An 11,215-nucleotide genomic window follows, 5' to 3' on the forward strand; every position below is an offset into this window, starting at 1 on the left:
GAGGCCAGATCAAACAGACAGACAACCATTAGTCACCTAATGTACCACCTACTGGCTGAGTACGATCGCACTTTAGCAATCCATTCCCCCATGACTGTGTATTATTCAACGCTGTTACATAACAAGCAGTAGATCATAATGGCAATTGAACATGTCCCCTGATGCACAGTTTTTAAAAAGGTGCAGTAAGGCTATTCATTTTGTAGGGAGGTTCTAGCAATCATGGAGCAAATGGCAGTACTTTAGAGAGAAACGTCGGTAACGTTAACTCAATGTCGCCATTAAATTTACTACATCTTTTAGGGGTACCCGGGTGTCCTCAGACCTGCTCAATGCAGCAAGCTGATCAGCGCCAATTTACTGTAGGAATGGTTTCATTTGCACTTGTGCTGAACCATGCCTCCATAAGTTTGCAGATCGTTTGACAAACTCTCTTCTTCATCCACTTTGCTGGCTGCAACCTTTTTATATTTTGACATGTTTAAACTACATCAAAATATCTCCGTCTGTGGGCATAGTGAAGTGAACAGAATCCAAAATAATAAGGGAAAATCCATTTTATTCCCTTTTTTTCGACTTGAAAATTAGAATATGAAGTTATCTATTTTATGGAATTGCAGCCGTTTTGGCTTGTTATCGAGGATTCCAAGAAATGTATATCTAAATATTCGAGACATATTGAGGCATTTGACTCAAACAGAGTCTTGATTATTCAGCCAAGTAGGGTGGATTTCTGAAATTTGAAGGGGAACATACATGGATTTTGAGTCAAATGACTCAAGGATCTTCGAGTCATTTGACTCAAAGTCCTCGAGTCATCTGACTCAAAACGGGGGACTTTGATTCATTTGACTCGAAACGGGGGACATTGAGTCATTTGACTCAAAACGGGGGACTTTGAAACATTTGACTCAAAGCGGGAGACTTCGAGTCATTTGACTCAAAGTCCTCGAGTCATTTGACTCAAAGTCTTTGAGTCAAATGACTCATAACGGGGACTTTGATTCATTTGACTCGAAACGGGGGACATTGAGTCATTTGACTCAAAACGGGGGACTTTGAAACATTTGACCCAAAGCGGGAGACTTCGAGTCATTTGACTCAAAGTCCTCGAGTCATTTGACTCAAAGTCTTTGAGTCAAATGACTCATAACGGGGGACTTTGAATCATTTAATTCGAAACGGGGGACATTGAGTCATTTGACTCAAAACGGGGGACTTTGAAACATTTGACTCAAAGCGGGAGACTTCGATTCATTTGTCTCAAAACGGGGAGAACACGAGCAAATTCAGACGGAGCTAGTAAAACATGGTGGAGCTCAATTATTCATGGCTTATTGAATAGGAATTACAACCGAATTACTTGATACAAAAACCCTGCCAATTTCAATAATTCTTAATACAGTTACTAGGTAGATGCGCAATAGTTCCGAGCAAAATGTCCAAGTATGAAATAGTTGCCCTTAACTGTGTCTCCACATAAGATTGGCACAAAATCTAATATGAAATGTGTGCTACAAACATGCCTTTGCTGGATCCTGTACAAAAGAAGGACGCAATATGATTAATGGACAAAGGCCTTTGCAAAATCATACTGTATTTTATTTAATAGATGACGTGCCTATGGCTGTTGATATCATAGAAAAGGGTTTAAAACAAACAAGATTATTGCATGTTCTGAGATGAAGGACTTTGCCATGTGGAATGCGACAAAATTGTCCACAGAAATAAGTTAATAGCAGAAAAGAAAATAAGCTAACCGAAAAGTAAGTAGATAACTAGATAGAAAAACTACACTCCTAATCCCAGGTACCAGAACATGATAGCCATGTGCAACATGTAACAGAAAACCAGTCGTATACTCATAACCAAGTATTATTTAAATGCCTACAACCGACAAGAACACCAGCGTGTCTCAATACCCGGGTGTAAAAATGGAAACGTTGATGAACTTTTCAAAGTGCACATCACTTAATGTCCGTTTTGATCTAACTAACCTTTAACCAACTCCTTATCGACAAACACTAGAAACAGTTGTTCACATCAAAGAACCCAGCACGGTGTGACTATGTGACTAAGAAAACAATCATAAATGTTCATGTTAGACACTGTTCAGTCTTGAGCACTTATGGCATTCCAAGCTTTTTCCAATTCTGTAGATGGCAAAGACATATTTGGTGCCATTTCAACAGTGGTAATGATGTCATTATAGTTAAAGCTCTGTGGGGGAACTGGCTTGTTGTTCAGGGTTTCAGGTACAAACTTTCCGCCACTATGCACAAACCAGCTAAGGCGCAGGCGCTGCTTCACTGGATCATCGCCTATGACTTTGCCAAACCACGGCTCTTTGTCTTCGCCCTCATTAGCCGATCCACAGACAACCACGAATGTTCCGATTGCATACCGAGGCTCCTGTTAACGGAAACGTAAAAACGCTTTAAAAGTAGCACATTAGCTGTGCTTCGATTTATACATGATGATATAAATCACAGAGGAACACACACACAAACACACACACACACAAACACACATGTACACACACGTGTATCACGTATCTATACACACCCACTTACTCACACACGCAAACAGCATTATATATACTTGTACACTATTGCACACCCACCCACACCCACCCACACACCCACACACCCACACAACCAAATATGCATTTACACAAACAAAATGTCATATATATATATATATTATATATACACATACACACAGTATTATATACACTTACACACACATACACACACACACAAACACACACACATATATATATATATATATATATACCACTGCATTCTGTTTCGTCTTTTTCCTTGCTGGATCCTGTGCAAAAGGAAGACGCAATGTGATCAATGAACAGCAAATTGTGTAAGGCCAAACCATTGTAAATCGCAACCAAACCCATGCTGTATTTCATTTAATAAATGACGTGCCTACACCTGCCTGTTCATATTTTTTTAAAGTCTTGTTTATACGCGACTTAACAAACCAATGCATACCAAACCAAGCTATGATCTGATTCAACCCTTCTTCAAAAATCTGCTTTAATACATTGACTCTGCCTACCGAAGTTTTTCCTTTATCTGTGCTCTTCCTCTTGTTGCTGTGAAAACAAAACATTACAATGATTATGCCTTCATTAATTTTCGAAATCTATTTACAGGGTCTACGGACAATGTTGTGCGTCTTAAATGACAAGCTTGCAACGACTTGATTCCATGTACTGTGTTCCCAATAGCGCAACAATGACTAGAGCCAAGACAGTTTTTTTTTCTTTTGGGATTACTCATTAACATACAAGACTATGCACATCATACCATAACGTTAGAGCTTTAAACCCTCCTCTCATTGGACCCGCGGCAAGCTGGCGGCGTCGCTTAGTCCTAAACCGGATGTTTGTTACCCTTGACTTTATAATGAGAATATCATTTAAAACGTACGAGTGTGAACAGAAAGACATCACAACACATAACGCTGATTTTTGTAGATGGGATTCGTTGAGTGCTTTGTCAATTCGTTCGGCCGCAGCGACGCCAGGGTCCAGTGAGAGGGGGGATTAAGTGCCAGAGGGAAATTAGTAGTTGCTTGGACATAGTCTACTGTGGATTGTCCTATTCTGACCTTTTGCGCTTTTGCTCTTCTTCCGTGCCACCTCCCTCCTGTTAACAGATCAACATTTTAAGTCGACATTCATGTAGATTGTAAATGATAAAAGAATCCTTACAAAATTCGCTTTGGAATGAATATCGGGGCAGACATAGTCAATTGTAAAAAAAAGCAGTGTTGCATCAAATTACCTTTTCCTTTTCGTTTTCCAAAGAAAAAAGCAGTCCCGTAGAGACGTCTTCTTCTGTATCCAACTTGCCCCGTAGGACTTGGCACTCCACCTGCTCTTCTTTCAACTCCTTTCGTACCCTCTCCAGCTCATCCTCTGCCTGTGAGTAGGGTATAGGTTATCAACAACAGCTATGGAACTGACTAAGGTTAGCGCATATAACAACTTTTGCATTGCAAAAGGAGATTTCGGATAGAAATAGCACATGATGTGTCTGCTGTATATCAGTCTGGTCCTTTTCAAATATCCTTATTATCTAAAAAGTTTGAAAGTCATTAAGTGTTCCTGTTGTCTTAATTATTCCAATTGAGTATGTTTTATTGTAGGTCATATGTACTAAAAGAACAAACTTTCTCCGGGGTCTGTCTGAGTTATATCACGCGACGTCTATTTCATTCAAACAGTTCAAAGCGGTAACAGAGGTTATGACCGGAATCACACAGCGACTTCTCTGCGGTTGGCAAATTTTAGAGCACAACACAGGTGCAGCGAGGTCGCGGCCCCAGTAGAAAGGACGTTATACTTACCGCTCTTTTTTGTTTCTGTAGCTTTTTGATTTCCTAGAGCAACAAACACGACAAAGGTTAAAACTGTCAAACAATCATCTGCATTACAGCCTTAAATAGACTACTTTTTTTATATTTACTGACTTTTATAGATATAGCAAGTAAACAGACCCTTACGTCGTTTAATCCAAACATATGTTCCTGGAAACCAAATAGTAACCAGTCTCAACTGTTATAACGCCCAGTATATATCTCAGATGCTTATATTCAAGTAAAACCTGGCATGGAATAGCATAATACATTTTTCTTGTTTAAAGTCGCACGCTTACTAGCCTCTACCAGGCCCCGCGGATGGCTGGGAAAATAGTAGAAATTGGCCAAATAGAGGTAATAGTATGCTAAGGGAGTCAGCTACAGAGAGAGGGTCAAATATGGAGCCTGGAGTAGTTAGTCTGGTAGAGACTACGCTTACCTCCTCCAGTTCCCTGTTCTTCGCTCTTTTTATTTCCAACTCCGCTTCCTTTGCACTGCGTTCCACAACACTCTGTGACATGATAAGGGAAATATGACCACAAACATGTGGAAATACAAACAGACAGATACACAGAAAGACCAAAAACAATACCTCCGTAAAACAGACCATTTTGTATTATGTCGACTAAAATGGCAAAATGTTATTGATAAAATCTATGGCACTGATAAGATTGGAGCTAGTCATAATTGCTGAATCATCAGACAAATATTGTTGGACTGATTGAGTTAAGTTTGTAACTTACCTTTCTGTTCTCCTCTCGTAGCTTCTCGATTTCCTAGCATGACAAATGACAAATGTTGGCACCAAAACACGATCATGTTAAATGAACTAAATTTACTGAACTTTACACATCTCACAAGCAAACAAAAACATTTAATTGGGAAACAAAACATATGTGTCTAGGAAAATCAGTCTCGGCTGTTACAGTGTGGCATATCCATATAATAACGTAACATGACCTCTTTACGTGCAAGACCTCTTTACGTCCAGTTTTGGCCATATCCACATGTCGCGGTGTATTATGCCAAAGCCTGTTCTCATGAGCAATAAAGAACGTCATAAGTATGATCCTTAGCCATCTCTCTCTTTTTTACAAAACAATGAAAAAGGTTTACGTCCAGCGACATAACAGAATAAACTCCTAAACCAGTAAAAACAAGTTGCATGAAAGTGCTATGCATGACGTATTTCATATGTTATTCGACACTGCGTACTTTATCATGTTTTTCTAACTTACACGATAGCGAGTATCTTTTAAAAGTAGCTGACGTTAAATCTTTTTTGATATTCAAACTATCCATGGTGATTTGAGGTTTGAAACTCTAACCAGTTTTAGGAAGGTTTGATACAGCCTAGCGACCTGCACCCCGGTGGTACATTTTTGTACCGCATAACATCATGGTCACGCGTTTATCACATGAACGCCACGTGCCGCTGATATCGGGGAAATTCACAACACAAATATTGTTTTCTTCCATCGCGTCAAGCAAGGGTGGGACAAACATAGTGACTTTACCATCATTTGTTTGTAGCCTACTTTGGACAGTTACTGTGTATTTTTTCTGGTTTAACGTTCTTCAAGCATAGCGTTAGAAGTGAAACGACTGAAGTGCACGATAATGGGTAAACCTAACACAATTCTTCACCAATACATCAGTATAAATACATGCTCGCACGGCGTTAAACTGGCGGAGAAAGATTACAGACCATGCATTTTTCTTGTTAAAGGAGCTAAAATTTCTGTCCATGGGTTTAACATTTGGCTCTGTCCACGCGGTTTTAAAATAAATACGTTTATTGGTCATGTTACGTTACATGTATATCTTAAACTCCAATTTCACATAATTCAAACCAGTGTTATAGAAAAAAGGTACTTACAGACATCAGTTGTCTGTTTGCAGCCTCCAGATCTTTGGTTCTGTTGTCTTCGCTGCCTTCCCCGAGTGCCTCTTCGGGTCTTCCGTCCTCGCTGCCTTCCTCGAGTGCCTCTTCGGGTCTTCCGTCCTCGCTGCCTTCCCCGAGTGCCTCTTCTGATCTTCCATCGTCGCTGCCTTCCCCGAGTGCCTTCTCTGGTGTTTTCTTCTTCTTCTTCTTCTTCTCCTCCTTCTCCATCTTCTTTTGGTCTTGTTTCGCTTTCTGTGCAATGCAATCCACAACTCATTACCCTGTCCATCAACTCGCAGCGAATATACAGAAAATAGGCTTGCCTAAACGATCTCCTTTTAAATCTTATCAGATTAGTAATGCAGGCTGAATCAAGATAGCTAGCGACTGTACAAACCTAGCCTATTGATATTGACATTCTACACATCGACCAAGTTGCAAGGATATTTCGTCCATTACTGTCAAAACAATGGCAGGTGCACAACTGATGTGGCGAATGTCTTGCCAGTCCAGACTGAAGTCACTGTGTAATTTACAAAGAAACAGTCAAGCGAGTGAGCAATGATTTCAAGTTATAAAACCTCCTGGCGCATTTGTGGTAACTTTGAGTTTATTGGCTGTAAGAGTGTTATATATCTAGAAACTAACTATTATTACGATCAGATCTTTGATCTTTATGCAAATTCCTAAATAGTGAACGAAAAATGTACCAGTTTGTTCATGACTTCTTTGTAGTTAGCCGTGCCGTCGATGAGATCTTGCAGAATCGATATCTGTCCAGCGTGGTCGAGCTCGGCCTCTGCATCGATCAGGAACCCGAAATGGGACGGCTTAAGATCGCCCTTCCTCTGACCAGGAATTTCCTTTTGGCCCCATTTCTTCGCAAAGTCAGTGATGAGCTTAAATACATCACATGGCATGCTAGCCAACTTGATCTGTCGTGAGTATTGGTTGTTCAGCGACTTGCGCTGTTGATTAGATGAAAGGGAGACATTACACTAAGCACAGTCAGACTTTCATACACCCATTACAATATCAGTAAAATGTTGCTTAAAATCATCAGCTTGGGTACCAAAGCACGGAGCCGGTGAAAAGATTGAGTCAGGCTATAAGTCTTTACAGTGATAGTCTAATTTTCGACAGAAGCGTGATGGAGTGGGGCTAATTTGAGAGGGTCAGGTCAAGAACACAAAAGAAATAATAATGCCGGTGGGGGAAAGGGGACAAAAACTACTCCATTTTGCTCATACTACGTCCTATTTACAACATCCTCCTTTTTGATACATCCACTGAAGTATAAACGCACCTTGTCAGTTCTTTTCTCTCCTTCGCAGTTAAGCATGATGGCCAAGCCATCCCTCCAGGCTGATGTTGTGTTCTTGTCTGTCGGTGGCTCGATCGATGTGATGTTGGCAGGACTTGTATGGCCACCTTTGGCATATAGACTTGATCTGAAGCTTACCACTCTGTCCATCATTGTTTCTGGTTTGGATACGTGCATGGCATTGTTGTGGTCCATCCCTACTCGCTTCGCCAGGTCGTCAGTCAGGCCGCAGTAGACTTGTAAACGAACGAGCTTGGTGTCAAGCTTGTCCGGCATCTCCTTAAGGATCCTTTGTAGGGCGATCCTTGAGTGATTTCCGCCGAGAACCTCGTACTCATAAGTGTGTGCATTGGCCTCATCAAACTGGCTAGCACTTATGCCAGGAATATTCCCGATAGGGATGGTTGTCATGTACCCTGATGTGCTTATAAAGGCCTTTTTCAACCTCTCCACATGCTGGGGATCAGGAACCCTCACCAGCCGCTTCCATGCTGGCTCTACAAGCTGTGGGATAGGGATGTCGTGGTAACCTGTAAAGTGCAAGATTAGTAGTATTAGAATGACATAACGCCTATGGTTAAACCTAAACTACTTAAGATGACCAGATCTCGAGAACAGAATTGTCAGAAACAATTCTCTAAAACCCTGTTCAGACCTGGGGAGGCGGGGGGGAGGCTTTTGACATAACATGTCAACTTTTGCCAAAATTCAGTTGGCAATAATTTCATAACACTTCTGTAACTTCATAATTGTTCGTTTTGGCAATGAGTTTCTGACAGGCATAGTCTACAAAAGTTGCTGAATTCTGTTTTATCAGTGTAGTTTTCAGGTGTTCTTGCAAAACCACACCTATTTTTCTTACAGTACGCTATTGTGACAGCAAAAATGTCAGATTACATTCATTTCACTTGAACATCATCTTCTCAAAATTAAGTGGTGATACGATGAGTAGTTGAGGAGGAACAGGGGCAGGTCTCAAAAGAACCCGCCTCCGGTCTAGACGTCTCAAAATGAAAAAAAAACGGTCTGGATAGGGTTAATATTGAGAGTATGCTTCTCGGGTGCATAGGTAACCATTAAAAAATATATATAAACTTTTAAACATCTTGGAATTTAGTTCTGGGAGTCATGTTGACAATGTTGATGCTTAGATTGTTTGTATTAGTGTAGCTTAATTAGTTGAATCTAAAAGGGCTGTGGGAAAGTGATTTAGTCAACAAGGGAAGAAAAGTGGGAGACGGCATACCTTCGGCATGTCACACCAGCTTTAACATATAGAGCCATAATATTAAAGGCAACGAAGGGTACGCATACACTTACCCACGGCGAAACGTTTTAAGACTGCCATGATGTCCTCTTCTCCGCTCGCACTACCCTTGGCGCTCACTCCCTCCCTCCCCTTCTTGGACGTGGACAAACTGGCGGTCACGTTCTCCCTCCCCTTCTTGGACGTGGACAAACTGGCGGTCACGTTCTCCCTCCCCTTCTTGGACGTGGACAAACTGGCGGTCACTCCCTCCCTTCCCTTCTTGGACGTGGACGAACTGGCGGTCACTCCCTCCCTCCCCTTCTTGGACGTGGACGAACTGGCGGTCACTCCCTCCCTCCCCTTCTTGGACGTGGACAAACTGGCGGTCACTTCCTCCCTCCCCTTCTTGGACGTGGACGAACTGGCGGTCACTTCCTCCCTCCCCTTCTTGGAGGTGGACGAAATGGCGGTCGCTCCCTCCCTCCCCTTCTTGGACGTGGACGATGAGGCAACCTCCCTCCCTATAGAAGGAAGAGGTTTATATCAGTGCTAAACTAAAGGTAACTAGGTTTAATATGACATGATATGTTTTACGATACTGTTATTTTGTAATCTACAAATCGATGTCAATCGTTGATATATCGGTCAACTAAAACTTGATCATACAATTTTTTCTAGATGTCCGGAGTCCGGACTGCCGACATCTGGTCTGCGACAGCTTTTTTTGCGTCTAAGCAGGAATTCTATGGTGGTAGAAAGAATTTTCAAATAGATGTCGATACGATCCCTAAAGCCCCCGTCACAAATCAACAATTTCGCTCGGCCGACTTGTCGGCGAGCTCCAAATGGCGATTTTCGGCCGAAGTACGACCGACGTCCTGGCGATTCTGCGAGCTTCGGGCGATTTTTCGGAGCTCGGCCGACGTTCGCGGGTCACTGGAAGCTGCGCTTAAATTCAGCGAGGCCTCGGCGACGATTTTTAAACTCGCACAGCCCGTCAACATTTTGCCCGTAGCTCGCCCGAGCAACGCCCAGCGCTCGGCCAATATTCGGGCGGGCATCCGACAATTTTAGACCCGATTTTTGGTCGGCCGGAGGTCGCCCGAGCTCTTCGGCCTCGTGCGAGCCTCGCACGGGCTTTGTACAATAATCGGACGACCGTCGTCAGTGTTCCGGCCGACTCATGAAAAATAAGGCGTGCTTCGGGCGAGCGTTGTACTGGTATCGATGGGCGCTTGGACGGGCTCCGGCCGAACTCCTTTTTGTTTATATATAAAAGGTAACGACAGTTTAGTTTATGACATAAGATGATAGATGATACTGTAATATTAACTAATACTAATATCATCTTGTCAAAGAATGCTGCCAAACCTTTCTAATGAAAGACAATTCAATTGCAAAGTTAAATTTTCATTGGAAAAAAAGTATCATCAATGAGATTTGGACACCGAAAACAATAACTGTTTCGTTTTTGTTATTGTTTTGGATGTTTCAATTTGTATATCAATGAACTGGGGCTTGACTTCTGAGGCCTGACTTGTCTTCCTGAGTTTTTCGTCCACAAAACGACTACTAGTATTTGAAAGTCCACTGAGTCATTATAGATCTATTTTTGTCGGCCGAGGCACGCCCATGCGTCGGCAGGGCGTCGATAGGCTTACCAACGGTCGGCCGAAGCTCGGACGGCGTTCGCTCGAGCTTCGGTCGATTTCCGTTTGGTGAAAATGTTTGGATCGGGGTTGAACGACTGATCTATTGACTTTGTGGCTCCTGAGCTTGTATTTGGATTGGTCTATAACAAAATTCCTGTCTATAGTATTATTTTCAGTGTGGCCGTCCACTTCACTCATGCCCTACAGATTTGCCACAACTCAGAAAGTAAAGTTGGTCCAAGTATGCGCTTGTTACCAGGTCAGTTGATTCTGACTTCGTCCGTGTCCAAGAGATGGTACCGTCTCATGAGGTATTTATGATTATTAGTGTTTGACGGACGTCGCCCGAGCTCCGTTCAATTTGTGACGGGGCAGGTTTTCAGCGAAAAATACGGTCGAAGCTCGGGCGATTGTGAAATTCGGCGAGCTTCCGGCGATCTACAAAATCGGCCGATGCTCGCATGAATTGTGACGCCGGCTTAACGACAACTCATAGTATTCGGCCGACACCTCAGCGGGAGTACCTCACAGATACAGCGCAAAGAGAATCTGTCGGGTAGCCGTCAACGGGAGGTCAGAGTGCAGACTTTTATTAGCACATAGCGTAGAAGTTAACGGCAAGTGTCGGAAGGAGAAGACCCCTAACGCGAAATCAAAACCTATGTTAGCTGCCGAGTATCAGTTTAAGTAATTTCACGGCGTTCAAGTCCTTCGACGGGTCT

The 11,215-nt window shown here is 42.4% G+C and overlaps 1 long non-coding RNA gene across 1 annotated transcript; it reads right to left on the reverse strand.

Annotated features, from left to right (window-relative positions):
* Window positions 1-1,433: 1,433 nt before the first annotated feature.
* On the reverse strand, window positions 1,434-3,728 carry LOC136448959 (uncharacterized). The gene is made up of 4 exons (XR_010757957.1): window positions 3,631-3,728; window positions 3,076-3,112; window positions 2,797-2,832; window positions 1,434-2,412 (listed from the first exon to the last, which is right to left on the reverse strand). It is a non-coding gene; the product is annotated as an uncharacterized lncRNA (long non-coding RNA).
* Between the last annotated feature and the right edge of the window lie 7,487 nt (window positions 3,729-11,215).

This window comes from Branchiostoma lanceolatum, chromosome 14 (genome assembly GCF_035083965.1).
Source record: "Branchiostoma lanceolatum isolate klBraLanc5 chromosome 14, klBraLanc5.hap2, whole genome shotgun sequence".
In the NCBI taxonomy this organism is placed as follows: Eukaryota; Metazoa; Chordata; class Leptocardii; order Amphioxiformes; family Branchiostomatidae; genus Branchiostoma; species Branchiostoma lanceolatum.